The 13,308-nt window shown below is 35.5% G+C and overlaps 1 protein-coding gene and 1 long non-coding RNA gene across 7 annotated transcripts in view; one reads left to right on the top strand and one right to left on the bottom strand.

The window, feature by feature from the left end:
- LOC138143620 (uncharacterized) overlaps positions 1-11,669 on the top strand; it is a 61,718-nt gene extending 50,049 nt beyond the window's left edge. The window contains exons 3-4 of one of the 2 annotated variants that reach the window (XR_011163754.1): positions 1,685-2,712; positions 5,386-11,669. This is a non-coding gene — a long non-coding RNA (uncharacterized lncRNA). Of the gene's footprint in view, positions 1-1,684; positions 3,286-5,385 lie in introns of those variants that run through there. The other variant, XR_011163753.1, reaches the window with a different exon arrangement.
- SLC35F3 (solute carrier family 35 member F3) overlaps positions 1-13,308 on the bottom strand; it is a 543,673-nt gene that overhangs the window by 294,254 nt on the left and 236,111 nt on the right. The gene's annotated exons all lie outside the window — the stretch shown is intronic.

Below are 13,308 nucleotides of genomic sequence, written 5' to 3' on the forward strand. Positions count from 1 at the left end.
GTGTGGAGGAGAAGAAGAAAGGGAAGGCTAGGTGGCACAGTGAATAGAGCACCGGCCTTGGAGTCAGGAGGACCTGAGTTCAAATGTGACCTCAGAAAAGTTTCTGTGACCTTGGGCAAGTCACTTAACCCCAATTACCCTGCCTTCCCCCCAACTATTTAGTGACAAATTTGAGACAAGAAGCTAGGGCTGACTCCTAAGTCAAACTTCTTTTTTTTAAACATACTTTCTGTCTCTTATTGAGGTAAATCTGAAGTATCTCAGTGGGAACATGACTCATCCCATATCACTTTTTAATTTGTTAAAATTTTAGCTTTTTGGTATTTCACAGCCCTGATTTTGATAATACGTTACTCAATTAAAAAAAAAAGTTTCAGAAAAAACTGCCAACATTCTAACTGAGAAACTGCTGACCCTTGTTTTTCTGACAGGAATGAAAAATTACCCTTCCAGTAGGCCAAATGGTAGCAATGTAATTAAACTGATACCTCATAGAAGTCATATATTAAATCTGTTCCAACTAACAAAAAGGGACATCAGTTGCTGCTCTCGACGTCCTATTCATCAAAGATTCCAGAAGTGCTCACCATGTAGTTGGTTGTGGTATAACCTGAGGGGATGTTGGCACCTTAGCATTTGTTGACTTTAAATGAAAGTCACCCTTTGTGTAAGTTTACTATATAACATCACCAAAGCCTGCCAGTTCCCATCTTATCCCATTATCATGGATGCCTACTATATGTATCTAGATTATTTTCATGAAGATTTATATAGATAGGAAAACGGATTTATGATTTTCTAGGCATCAATATTTTCTTGATTGCCCCTTTTTTGGTGGTGGTGGGGGGAAAGCTGAATTTAGGAATTAATCAATGAACTTAGTGTATAGATTGATTCACTGATGAAGGTCAACTGTTCTTCTCGGGAGTAATGAGAGATCAAGTGACTTAGTCATGATAACTCACCTAGTAATGTGTCAGGAATAGGTCTTCCTAAAGCCAAGGCCAGTCCTAACCATCATGCTACCTACTAAATTTCCCAAAGGTTAAAATCAGTTAAGCAAACTCTTCAATTCAAGACATTCAATGACATTTGTTTAGTACCTACTATAATGTGCTAGATACTTGATACTTTTTTTAAGAAGTCAGTTCCTGTCCTCAAGGAGATTATATGCTACACTCTTGATTGCCTGTGCCACTGTGGAAACCACTGGTGCTGCTAAAGGAAAATCAAGTAATTTGTTCTGTAGCACTGAGCCCACATCAGATTTCGCTATTGCAGTAAGAAATACCCAAACAGTATTCCATCTTTCCTGGGATGATGAATGTAACCTCCACCACGCAAAGAATGTAGATGGGATCACAGATTTAGAACTAGACCTTAGAGGTCATTGAGTTTGATTTCCTTATTTTTGTCTGTTGTTCAGTCATGTCCAACCCTTTTTGACCCCATTTGGGTTTTTTTGGCAGAGATATGGGAGCAGTTTGCCATTTCCTTGCCCAATTCATTTTACAGAAAAGGAAACTGAGGCAAACAGGGTAAAGTAAAAAAAAAAACTTGGCCAGAATCACACAGCTGGTAAGTGTCCAAGGCCAGAATTGAATTCACAAAGATGAGTCTTTCTGAATAGAGAGCCAGCACTCTATCCACTCTACCACATAGCTTTCCCTTCCTTATTTTACAGATGGAGAAACTGAGGCACAGAGATATTAACTAACTTGCTCAGAGTCACATAGGTAAGTAACTGAGTTAGAATTTGAACCTAGGTCTTCCTGACTTTAAATATAATGCTTTCTCCACTATACCAGGTGCATTCTCAATATTTATTATCTGTGGTTGGATACTGGAATTCTTAAAAATAAAGGAAAGGAATGTAATTTTAGAAGACTAGATCAAATCTTACTTTTGTTGGTTCCTGAAAAACAAATATTTTTCATGCACAAGGGTGGACTTTTTCTTTCTTTTAACAAGATTTTAGGATCTTATTCATTTGTGTCCAAATGAATTCTCACATGCTTTTGTGGATTTTAAATAGGTGAACAGGAAAATTAATGTCACATTCCCTGAAGATGCAGTCAAGAGAACTAGATCTGAGTACATGTGAGATTCAATTTTACTTGCCCATAAAGAATTCATTTTCTACTTTATTTTATCCAAACTACATCCTCTCCCCTTTCCCTCCACCTGAAATCTTATTTCCAAATTCTACCTATTGCAGGCATAGACAATATACTTGTAAGTCTCTGGTCCTTAGCTGATTCTAGGGGGAACTGTACATCCTCCCCTCTTACCCTACTCCCCCAATCCAGTTTATGCGTAGTCTAGAATAAACATACATTCTGTTTTCACAAGAGAACCTTATTATTATTACTTATTATTTGTTGAGCATCAACAATACACTTATAAAAAGGAACAAGGGCCTTGTTCTAATTTGGGCTGACTAATAAGTGCCTGGCTCCCAGGAACCCACAGGCATCTGCCAAATGCCTTCTAGCTTTGCATCTATTAAAAGCCATTATCTCCCCCACCCTCTCCACCCCAGACTCCTCTCCAAAATGAGGAGACTGGGAGGATGATGTCATAGCATTTCACAGGACGAAGAACTGAGAGGAAACTCAAGATATCTTCTAGTCCAGTCCTCCCATTTGATGGGTGAGGAAACCAGAAAGGTGAATGACTTGCCCAAGGACATGGTGGTGGTAAGTGGCAGAGGTGAGATTTGAGCCCAAATCTTTTGACTTCAAATCTAGCATTTCTTGGTTGCTTTTAGTATGTGTCTAACATATGTTGAATACATAAATGTCATGTTCAGTTCAGTCATTTTTTTCAGACATGTCTGACTCTCTGTGACCCCATTGGGGTTTTCTTGGCAGAGATGTTAGAGTGGTTTGCAATTTCTTTCCCCAGTTCACTTTTTTTACAGATGAGGAAACTGAGGCAAACAGGGTTAAATGACTTGCCCAGGGTCACACAGCTAGTAAGTATCTTAAGTCAGATTTGAGCTCAGGAAGATGAGTCTTCCTGAATCCAGGCCCAGCACTCTATCAACTGTGCCACCTAGTTGCCCTATGTATGTATGTATGTATCTATGTAAGTATATACATGTGTGTTTATCTATGTATGTATGAATTCCTATAATCAGCTACCATATCTTGTCATTTCTATTTCCATATCTCTCACATATATTTTCTTCTCTCTATTCATGCAGTCACCACCCTTCTTTAGGCCCTCATCACCTCTTGCCTAGATTATTGTGATAGCCTTCTATATTGTCCTGCTTCCTCAAGCCTCACCACACTCCCACCCACCCTCCACACAGCCCCCACCGTAATTTTCTTTAACACATAGGTCTCCCCATGTCATTTCCCTATGCCATAAACTCTAGTACTTCTCTCTTGCCTCTAGGGAAAAACAAATCCTCTGGCATTTAAAGTTCTTCACAGCCTGGCCCCTTTTCACCTTTCCAGTCTTCTTATATATCACTCCTCCCTCCTGCCCTCCCCCACAACTTCTCTAGCACTGCCATACTAGCCTATTTGCTATTCTGTACACAAGAACTCCATCTCTTGTCCATGTCCTTACCTTAGCTAAGCTCTGTGCCTGGGATTCACTCCCTCCTCACTGCTGCCTTCTGGAATTCTTAGATTCCTTTAAATCAGCTCAGGCACCACCTTGTGTAAAAGTCTTTCTTATTGCTTCCACCTATTAGTGTGCTCCCTTTCAGAACTATTTTTTATTATACACTATCTGACATATTATAAGCATGTAATCATTGCTTCTTAATTGTGTGAATTGACAAGGGGGCAAAGCTAGTAATAATGGGTGGAAATAGGAAAGAATGAAGTAGGCTTAACACAAGGAAAAACTTCCTGATAATGGGAACTAACTGAAAGTTGAATGGTCTTTCTTGGGAGGTGATGGGTTCTCTTTCACGGGAGGTCTTCAAGCAAAATTCTGGATGATCACTTGCTGAAAATGAAATGAAGGGGATTCTTGTTCAATGTAGGTTGGACTGCATGACCTTTAATATTCTTTCCAATTTTGAGATTCTGTGATTCTTTAATTCTCTTTTTTGCAATATTTTTTTCTATCTAAAAATTTCATCTTCTTTATTCTTTTTTAAAATGAAACTTTATATTTATTTTTAGTTTACATCATTTATTTCTACAAGATTTCAAGTTACAAATTTTCTCTCCATTTTTCCCCTGCCCACCACCCCAAAACAGTGATCCCACTGTATGTCACCTTCCCCAATTGGCTCTCTCCTGTATCCTCCCCCTATGCTTGGTCCCTCTACAATCTTCAGGCCAGGAGCTCCGAAGCAGCCACGCAGTGTTGGCCACATGGTTGCCACACCTCAGCCACTTGTCCCTCCAGGGGCAGAGGCCCAACCACACTCTTGATCCACCTATTTCCAAAGTCCACACTGACCTTTTACTTTGCCTTTGGCATTTATTGGTTGATAATTCTGGAAACTGCCATAGCTGCTGGTGATCCATTCTCCCAAAGTCCCTCCAGATGTTGCTAGTTGGAACCTTCCTGAGATTAAAATCTTGGGCTCACACGGGCCGGGCTCTGCTCCCAGCGCTGCTGCAATGGACCCTTCCTGTCTGCCTGCCATGCTGCCTTCAGCAAGAGATTTGTTTCTCTCTGTCACTTTGTGGGTTCTGTAGCTCTAAAGTTTATTTAGAGTCATATTTTATAAGTATTTGAGGTGGTTATGGGGGGAGCTCAGGGACTTTTCCTGCTTCTATGCCATCTTGGCTCCACAGCCCCCATCTTCTTTATTACTGCATGCTTTAACTTCAGAAAAAAATAAACAGTGCACAATATACAATATACTGCTCCCCAGATAGGGGAGGGAGAAGAGCTTCTTTATAAATCTACTCATTGGCTTTAGTGTTTCTCTTTAGAGATGCTTCCCATAAATATAACAACCATTAGTCATGTACTATTTAGGGTATTTTCCTCATAACTAACCTGTGAAGCTGGAAATACAAATATTATCAGTCCCTTTCATAGATGAGGAAATAGAATCTTTGAGATAATAAATGGATTTTTTTATCGTCCCATAGCTAGTAAGTGGTCAAAGTAGTACTTAAATCACACTCATTCTACTACAGCTCTCTATGTCTGTGTCTCTGCATCTGTCTCTTTCTCAGCCTTTCTCTATTTCTGTCTCTTATTCTTTCTGTTTCTGTCTGTCTCTTTCAAATGCACTGCAATCTTGAAAGCTCCTGGAGGCTTCCAATTATCCCCATGACAGAGCCTTGCATGTAGAGAATACACAATATAATACACATGTTCATGATAGTCATAGTACCATAAGATTTAGAACTGGAAGGAACTTTAGAGGTCCTTTAGGCCAACCTCTTTATTTTGCAGATGGAGATATTAAAACTCATGCATAGGAAGTAACTTCCCAGAGTCATGCAAGTTGCAATAAATAAGCCTCAAATCATCTGATTCTCAGCCCAGTGATATGATGATTTATTCCACAACATATTGGTTCAATTTGAAGAAGAACTTACTACATAATTCTGGCTGTGAACTTAAGAATCATATAGGATGGATGAGTCAACATTCAAATTGGAAGGGGATTAGAAAAAGTACTCTATACAATGGTAATCTTAAACCAAATACCAACAAATACCCATACATGAAGACTCAAAGTAACCTGAAGGCATATCCATAAAGATACAAGAAATATAAGCAAAGGATTTCCAATCATGTTAAAGACTAACAGAAATAAATAATGAACCTATTTGTGAAATAATTTTCTATTTATATTTCTGTCAAGACTAATATTCATATAAGAACAATGGAGATAAGAAATCTATTTCTAGTTCCATCTTGGGTTGTCAAATTGATAGACATGATAAAATGACAAGAACATTGGATTTGGGGGTCACACAACCAGGGTTTAATTGGTGGCTCAGCTAATCACTCTACTTGTAGGTGTTTTGGCAATTCATTTTGACTCTTTCTATTTCACTTTTGTCATTTGAAAAATGAAGGGCCAATTAAGTAATATCTACACTCTAGATACTTTGACCTTGGGAAATAGCAAGTTGGTTCTGTCAGTTTCTTTACATTCACTTAGTTGGTCCATAAGTGTTTATTAAATGCTTATTATATGCCAAGCATTATCCTAACAACTGGGGATGTAATGAAAGAAAGAAAAGCCAACAAAATTGAGTTTCTGCTCTCAGGAGCTTCCATTCTAATGGGAGTGATAATATATAAATATGTAGTAATAGATATATGAGATATAAAATATGTACATACATATTCACACACATGTATTCACATGTGCACACACATATATTTAGACATACACACATATGTACACACATATTTCTCAGACGGGAAACAACAGGAAAAATCTTCCTAATGATAGAAGGATTTAAGCTGAGTCTTAAAGGAGGCTAGGTCAGCTAAGAGGTGGAGGTCAGGTGACAGTCAATATAAAGGTGTAGAACTGGAGATGGAGTGTCATGTTGGAGGAACTTTAAGTAGCTCAGTATAGCTGGATTTTCATGAAAGGAAGGCATATTTAAGAAAGATGAAAAGGAGCCAGGTTATGAAGAGCTTTAAATTATAAAAAGAAACATTTATATTTGTTTCTGGAGGTGATTAGGGAGATGCCTTGAACAGGGAGGGGGAATGGGATGTGATAAGATTTGTATGTTAGAAAAATTGCATTGGCAGCTGAGTGAAGGTTGCAGTGGAGTAAAGAGAGAAGTGAAGCAGGAAGACCAGTTAAAAGTTTGTCACAATAATTCAGGTTGAGGGTGATGAGGACTGAACTAGAGTTTGATTGAGAGAGGGGAATTAATTGAGAGAAGCTGTGAAGGGAAAAATGGCAAAACTGGATACACAGGGTGAGTGAGGGTGAGGAGTCAATGATGACACAGGTTGAGAATGTGGGTGAGAAGGAAATAAAAATAAGTTAGTACTACCTACCTTAAGGAATTCAAAGGATAACATTAAATAGCATCTATGAGAATGTTTTTGAAAAGTGCTCAACACCATCATTTGGGGAATGGCTGAACATGTGTGATGTGTGATTATACTGGAATACTATTGTGCAATAAGAAACACTGATTTCAGAAAACCTAGAAAGACTTACATGAACTGATGCAGAGTGAAATGAGCAGAACCAGAAGAACATAATACACTGTAACAGCAACATTGTATGATGATCAACTGTGAATGACTTAGCTTTTCTCAGCAATACAATGCTCCAAGACAATTCCAAAGAACTCAATGAAAAATTCTGTTCACATCCAGAGAAAGAACTGACAGAGTCTGAATTCACAAAGAAGCATACTATTTTTCACTTTTTTGTGTTTTAAATTTTTTTTGTCTGTGTTTTCCTTTATAACACAAATAATGTGGAAATATGTTTGTGTGATTGTACATGTATAACTCAGTAACTGCTTACTGTCTCAGAGAGCAGGGAGGGTAGAGAGAATTTGGAACTCAAAATTTAAAAAAATTGTTTTTTAGATGTAATTGGTGGAAAACAAACTATTATTTAAAAACAAACAAAAAAGAAAATTACTTAACACATGAATCTAGGTAACATCATAAAAGTAAATTACACTTATTTTTCAAAAAGTCTTACATTGATGCCAACTTAAAATACTCTATAATGGGACTTGAGACTCATAAGACTTGCATTTGAGTCTTGTTTTACTAACCAGGCAACCCTGCACAAATCACTTAACCACTTCAAATGTCAGTTTCCATATTTATAAAATGGGATGATAATACATTCATTTCAGATTCTCTGGGTAGCTATGTAGATTAAATAAGATATTGAATGTGAAAGCTCTTAAAACATAAATTACTATACCTTCTAAGGACAAAGGGGGTAGAATGCATTGCTGATAAAAAGTTTGGCAGGGTTGTTTTTGTTTATGCTTGACACTGTTATCAACCAGAATATTTATATAGAAAAAGTAGCATGGGCCATTTGGTAGCATGAACCTAACCCCTCATAATTCTGTGATCATAGGAAAATTGCTTATGAATAGATGAGAAGCAATAAGTTTCTGATTGTAGGGATGAAGTGGTGGTTACAGTTCCCAGGTGGTCTTCCCTTCTCTTTATAGGTAAGTGTGGTGTGCCAGCCATTGTGGGCAGATTCATGAAAGCAGATAGTGTCTGTTTCCCCCCAGGTATCTTGTCTGTCTGGGGTCAGCTTAGTACACTGACTCAGTCTTGACATAAGTAGTATAAATCAGGAGAAGTCTGCAGTGAATAGACTCGCATCAGATTGAATAGATGATGAATACTTATTAAGCCCTGACTGAGGGCTTCCTGCCATCAAGTTTTGCTTGGAATGGATTCAGAGACTATGACATATATCTTAAATAGATGTAAACAGAATTTTAATTCATGGGATTGTTCCTTGTTATTTCCTCTTTAGATATGTTATAGAACTAGAATTCACTATTTAGTTGTATTACCTTGACATAAACTTGATTTATTAAGGTGTGAAACAGTGAACTAGTTTATCTTATACATCAAAGAGTTTCAATATTAAAAAACTAATATATTTAATATTAAAGAGTTAAATAGAAAATCACCAACTTTTTGAGTATATATCTGACATCTATTTATGTTCTTATCCAACATGAAGCTGGAGAGTTAACATAAATAACAGCAATGATTTGGATTTTATTCATTAATCACACATATATATATATGCATACATACATGCATACATACACAATACATATATACATATTTGTGTGTAACTTTTAGAAGTGTTCTGAGTAAAAAAAAGTTAACATATTTTTGATGAGAGTATAATCTCTTGCTATGTGTATTATGTATATTTTCTTTATAAAAATAAAAATCTTTCTTCATAAATCCATTCTGTATTAAAATGATGCCTTTTAATAAATTTTAAAATCTCAACATTTTTAATGTTTAATTTTTATATGGCAATAATTATGTGCCCAAACACCTTTGAATTGACCTATTTAAATGATCTTCTTGTATTCATTTGATTCCTGTCATTTATACAAATTCTTTTTAATTTCTCCTTTGAAAAATTCAGCACCACAAAATTAACAGAATTATTCTGCGTACTAGTATCATCACAAGAAAGTGGTTTTACTTACAAATATGTATCAGTGAAATGAGCCTGGATTAGAAAAAAACTAAAACAATAACTTAAGGACAGGGTCTTGATTTTATGCATTGTATAAAAATATATAAAAATGGTACACCATGTCAATCTGTGCTCAGGTATTATGTAACTCATCTGACTGTCTTTAAATACCTGTGTTTGAACAGTTTTCAGCGTGCTATAGTTTATGTCCTTAAGTTTTGAAGTAATATACTACAAAGCCAAAAAAAAAAAGCCAAACAACTGGCTCTTATACTCTGAGACTATATTTTAAAAATTCATGTATTGGTATCTTTTCCAAAATTTTCCAAGTCTCTCCAAGTCTTTTTCTTCCCAAAGGGTCATCCCATATGACAAAGAATATTTTTAAAGGAAGAATAAAAAAGAAGAAAAAGGGAAAAATCAACAAAAGCAATGGATACACTGAATATACCAACGCTTACAAAATGCAATGGATATATCAATGGAAATAAAGTCTGAAAATATGTGTAATGTTCCACACTCAAGAACCTGCCAGTTTTGCAAAGGAGATGGGGTAGAGGTGTCTTCTCAGATATACCCCTTCTTTAGGACCATGCTTCTTTGTGATTGTGCAAAATTCACTTGTTTTGTGGTTGGGTTTTTTAAAATTTACATTAGTGTAGTTGTTGTGCAAATTATTTTCCTAGTACCACAGTAATATTCCATTACATTTATGTACCACATTTTTTTTTTTGCCATTTTCCTTATCAATAGAAAGAATAAGTTGGGGACCGAAAGACGTTCTTTACAACTTTGCTTATGATGACTTCATTTACAATCAAATGTGCTTGAGGAAATGAAAGTAATGGACAGTATTTTGCCTTGCATAACTCTGTACTCACTTTTACATACGACTGCAGGAAATATTCAATAAATATGAGTGTTAGGTACACAATAAATACCGGTTAATTGATTGCATCAATCTAGGTCTCTTTGTATTTCAGATCTAGAATTTATCCTTATACAGAAATTGAGGATTTTTTGGGGGTGTGGGAGAGGAAGCTGGACAATATTATGCAATTCCTCTGCTTAAATATCATTGTTGTCCCCCAATTGCCTGCTCAGGCTAGTTCAAATCTTTTTGTTTTGTCTTTACTGGCCTCCACAGTTTGGCATCATCTTACCTTCCCAGTCTTATCTCATACTGCTTCCTACTTTGTATTTGATATTCTAGTCAAACTGTACAATATTTTAGTCCCTGAGTGCTTTCTTATCTTTTCCACTTTTATGTTTTTATTTATAATGTTCCCTAGGCCTGAATTATTAACCTTTCCCATTTTTACCTTTTGAATTATCACAAATTTATAAACCACAAATCAAATGCTACCTCTTCCTTTGATACCCTTCCAGGTTCCTCCATGATGGTAAGAATCTCTTCCTCCTTAAACCTCACAAAGTGCTTTGAAGTACTTTGAAGTACTCTAAATGCTCTTTATAAAATATAATTTTCTATTATATATCTAAACATATTGAAATCTTCATCATCATCCTCATCATCAATAACAAAAGCAATAATATTATCTACAAGCATATATTAAGAATTTACTATATTCCAGGCACTGTGTTAAACCCTGGAGGGAAAAGGTAAAAATTTTATCCCTTCTCTCAAGAAACTCACATTCTAATGGAGGAGATAACAAATAAACAACCATGTAAATAAAATACACACGCAGAATGTAAATGAAATGCAATCTCAGAAGAAAGGCATTATATCCATTGCAGCATGGTAATTGGCCTTGGATTCTGTTAGGTCTTGTCAATGGAATGCCAAACCCTGGCTGGTCCCACCAAGGTAGAGAGTACAGGCTTGGAAACGGATTATTTATCTGACATTTCAGGACTAGTTAAATTCAGAGACACTAATCCCCAGGTGAACTGTAGGGTGATGACTTTTTTTGTCTGTAGAAATTCTCAAAGATTATGTAGCAAGTTTAAGAGGGTTGCACTATGTGGAAATGAATATTTTAGAGTATACTACTACAATTTCATCATGTAATCTTAAAATATTGAAGAAGTATGTTCATGTATTTCTTAGCACTTTACTAATTATAAGTTTCTGGAGGAAAGGGATTCTATTCTTACCTATTTTTCTTTCTTTTAATTTGATTTATTTCAATTAACAAAATATATTTTCTCTCCCACTTACTCCCACCAATGGGAAAAAAAAGAGAAGAAAGCTTATGTAATAAAAATGCATGACCAAACAAAACTAATTCCCACATCAATCATTTCAGAATTATCTTTCTGTCTATCTATCAGTCTACCACCCCTTTACCTCTACCTACCTACCTACCCACCTATCTATCTATCTATCTATCTATCTATCTATCTATCTATCTATCTATCTATCTATCTATCTAATCTATCTGTCTGTCTGTCTGTCTGTCTATAATTCTTCACTCTGAGTCCATCACCATTCTAGAAAGAGGAGACTAGCATGTTTCATCATGAATCATCTGGAATCATGGTTGGTCATTGCATTGATCAGAGTTTCTAGTTTTTCAAAGTTGTCTTTATGGTGTTGTCCCATAAATTGCTCTTCTGGGTCTGGTCACTGAATTTTGTCTCCATTCATATGACTCTCCCTGTTTCTCTGAAACTATTATCTCTTACAGCACAATGGCATTATATCTTTTTCATATATTGTTCTATATCTCAATTTCATTTTTATACTGTACTTGTTTAACCATTCCACATTGAAAAGTGTTCCCTTAGTTTCTAGTTCTTGACCACTAAAAAAAGTTAGCTGTTAAAAATATTTTTATATATCAAATTCTTTTATCTCTTTATTGCATAGACTTAGTAGGGATATTACTAGGTCAAATAGTATGCATAGTTTAGTAACTTTGAGGGCACAATTTGATTTTTTTCCAGAACTGTTGGAACAATTCACAAGTCCAACAATGCATTGATCTATTTACTTAATTCCCTTCTAACTTTTATAATTTTCCTTTTTTTCTGTTAAATTGCCAATCTGAAAGGTATGAGGTCCATTTACTTAATATTTCTCTAATTATTAGTGATTTGGAGCATTTTTCTATGACTACCAATGGCATAGATTTCTTCCCTTAAGAAATGCCTATCCAGATTTGAGAAAAAATCCCTGGAAAAACTTACATGAACTGATGCGAAGTGAGGTGGGCAGAACCAGGAGAACATTGTACACTGTAATAGCAACATTGTGTGATGTGAGCTTAGCTCTTCTCAACAGTGTGACAATCTGAGACTTCCAAAGGAAGTTCAATTTACGGGACAACACCATAAAGACAACTTTGAAAAACTAGAAACTCTGATCAATGCAATGACCAATCATGATTCCAGATGATTCATTTTCCAATGGAAAATGCTATCCACATCCTGAGAATTGATGGAATCTAAATGCCGATTGAAGCCCACTATTTTCACTTTCTATATTTTTTCATAGATTTTTTTTTCTTTTGGTCTGTTTCTTCTTTCACAACATGAATACGGTGGATATATGTATTATGTTATTACACATGTATAATCTACTATTTATAATATATAATAATAAATATAATATAATAACTAATATCTAATATACAATTACACATGTATAATCAAATTGCTTACAATCTTAGGGAGGAAGGAAGTGAGGGAGGTTGGGAGAAAGTTTGAAACTCAGAAAATTTTAAAAATGAATGTTCAAAATTTTCTTTACTTGTAATTGGAAAAATAAAATATTATTTAAGAGGAAAAAAAAAGAACCGTCCATGCCCTTTAACCATTTTCTCATTTGGAAAATGGCTATTATTCTTATGTATCTGAGTTGATCCCTTATATATCACAGGAACTTAATTATCAAGATGTTTCCCCCAGTTACTTATTTCCTTTGTAATTTTAACTGTATTGATCTTGTTTGTGCAAAACAATTTTTAATTTTATACAATTAACATTATCCATTTTATCTTCTATGATCCTCTGTGTTCCTTTTTTTGGTCATGAACTCTTTCCCAATTCATACAGAAAGGTTATTTATTTCTTGTTCCTTTGTTTATGATGTCATTCTTTAAGTCTAAATCATGTTCCCATATGGAACTTAACTTGGTGTATGGTATGAGATATTGGTCTATACCTGGTTTCTGTCAGACTGCTTTCTAATTTTCCCAGTAATGTTGTGCAAT

This window comes from Petaurus breviceps, unplaced genomic scaffold (genome assembly GCF_028583685.1).
Source record: "Petaurus breviceps papuanus isolate PSGF00001 unplaced genomic scaffold, PetGlider_PUasm1.0 90650, whole genome shotgun sequence".
NCBI lineage: Eukaryota > Metazoa > Chordata > Mammalia > Diprotodontia > Petauridae > Petaurus > Petaurus breviceps.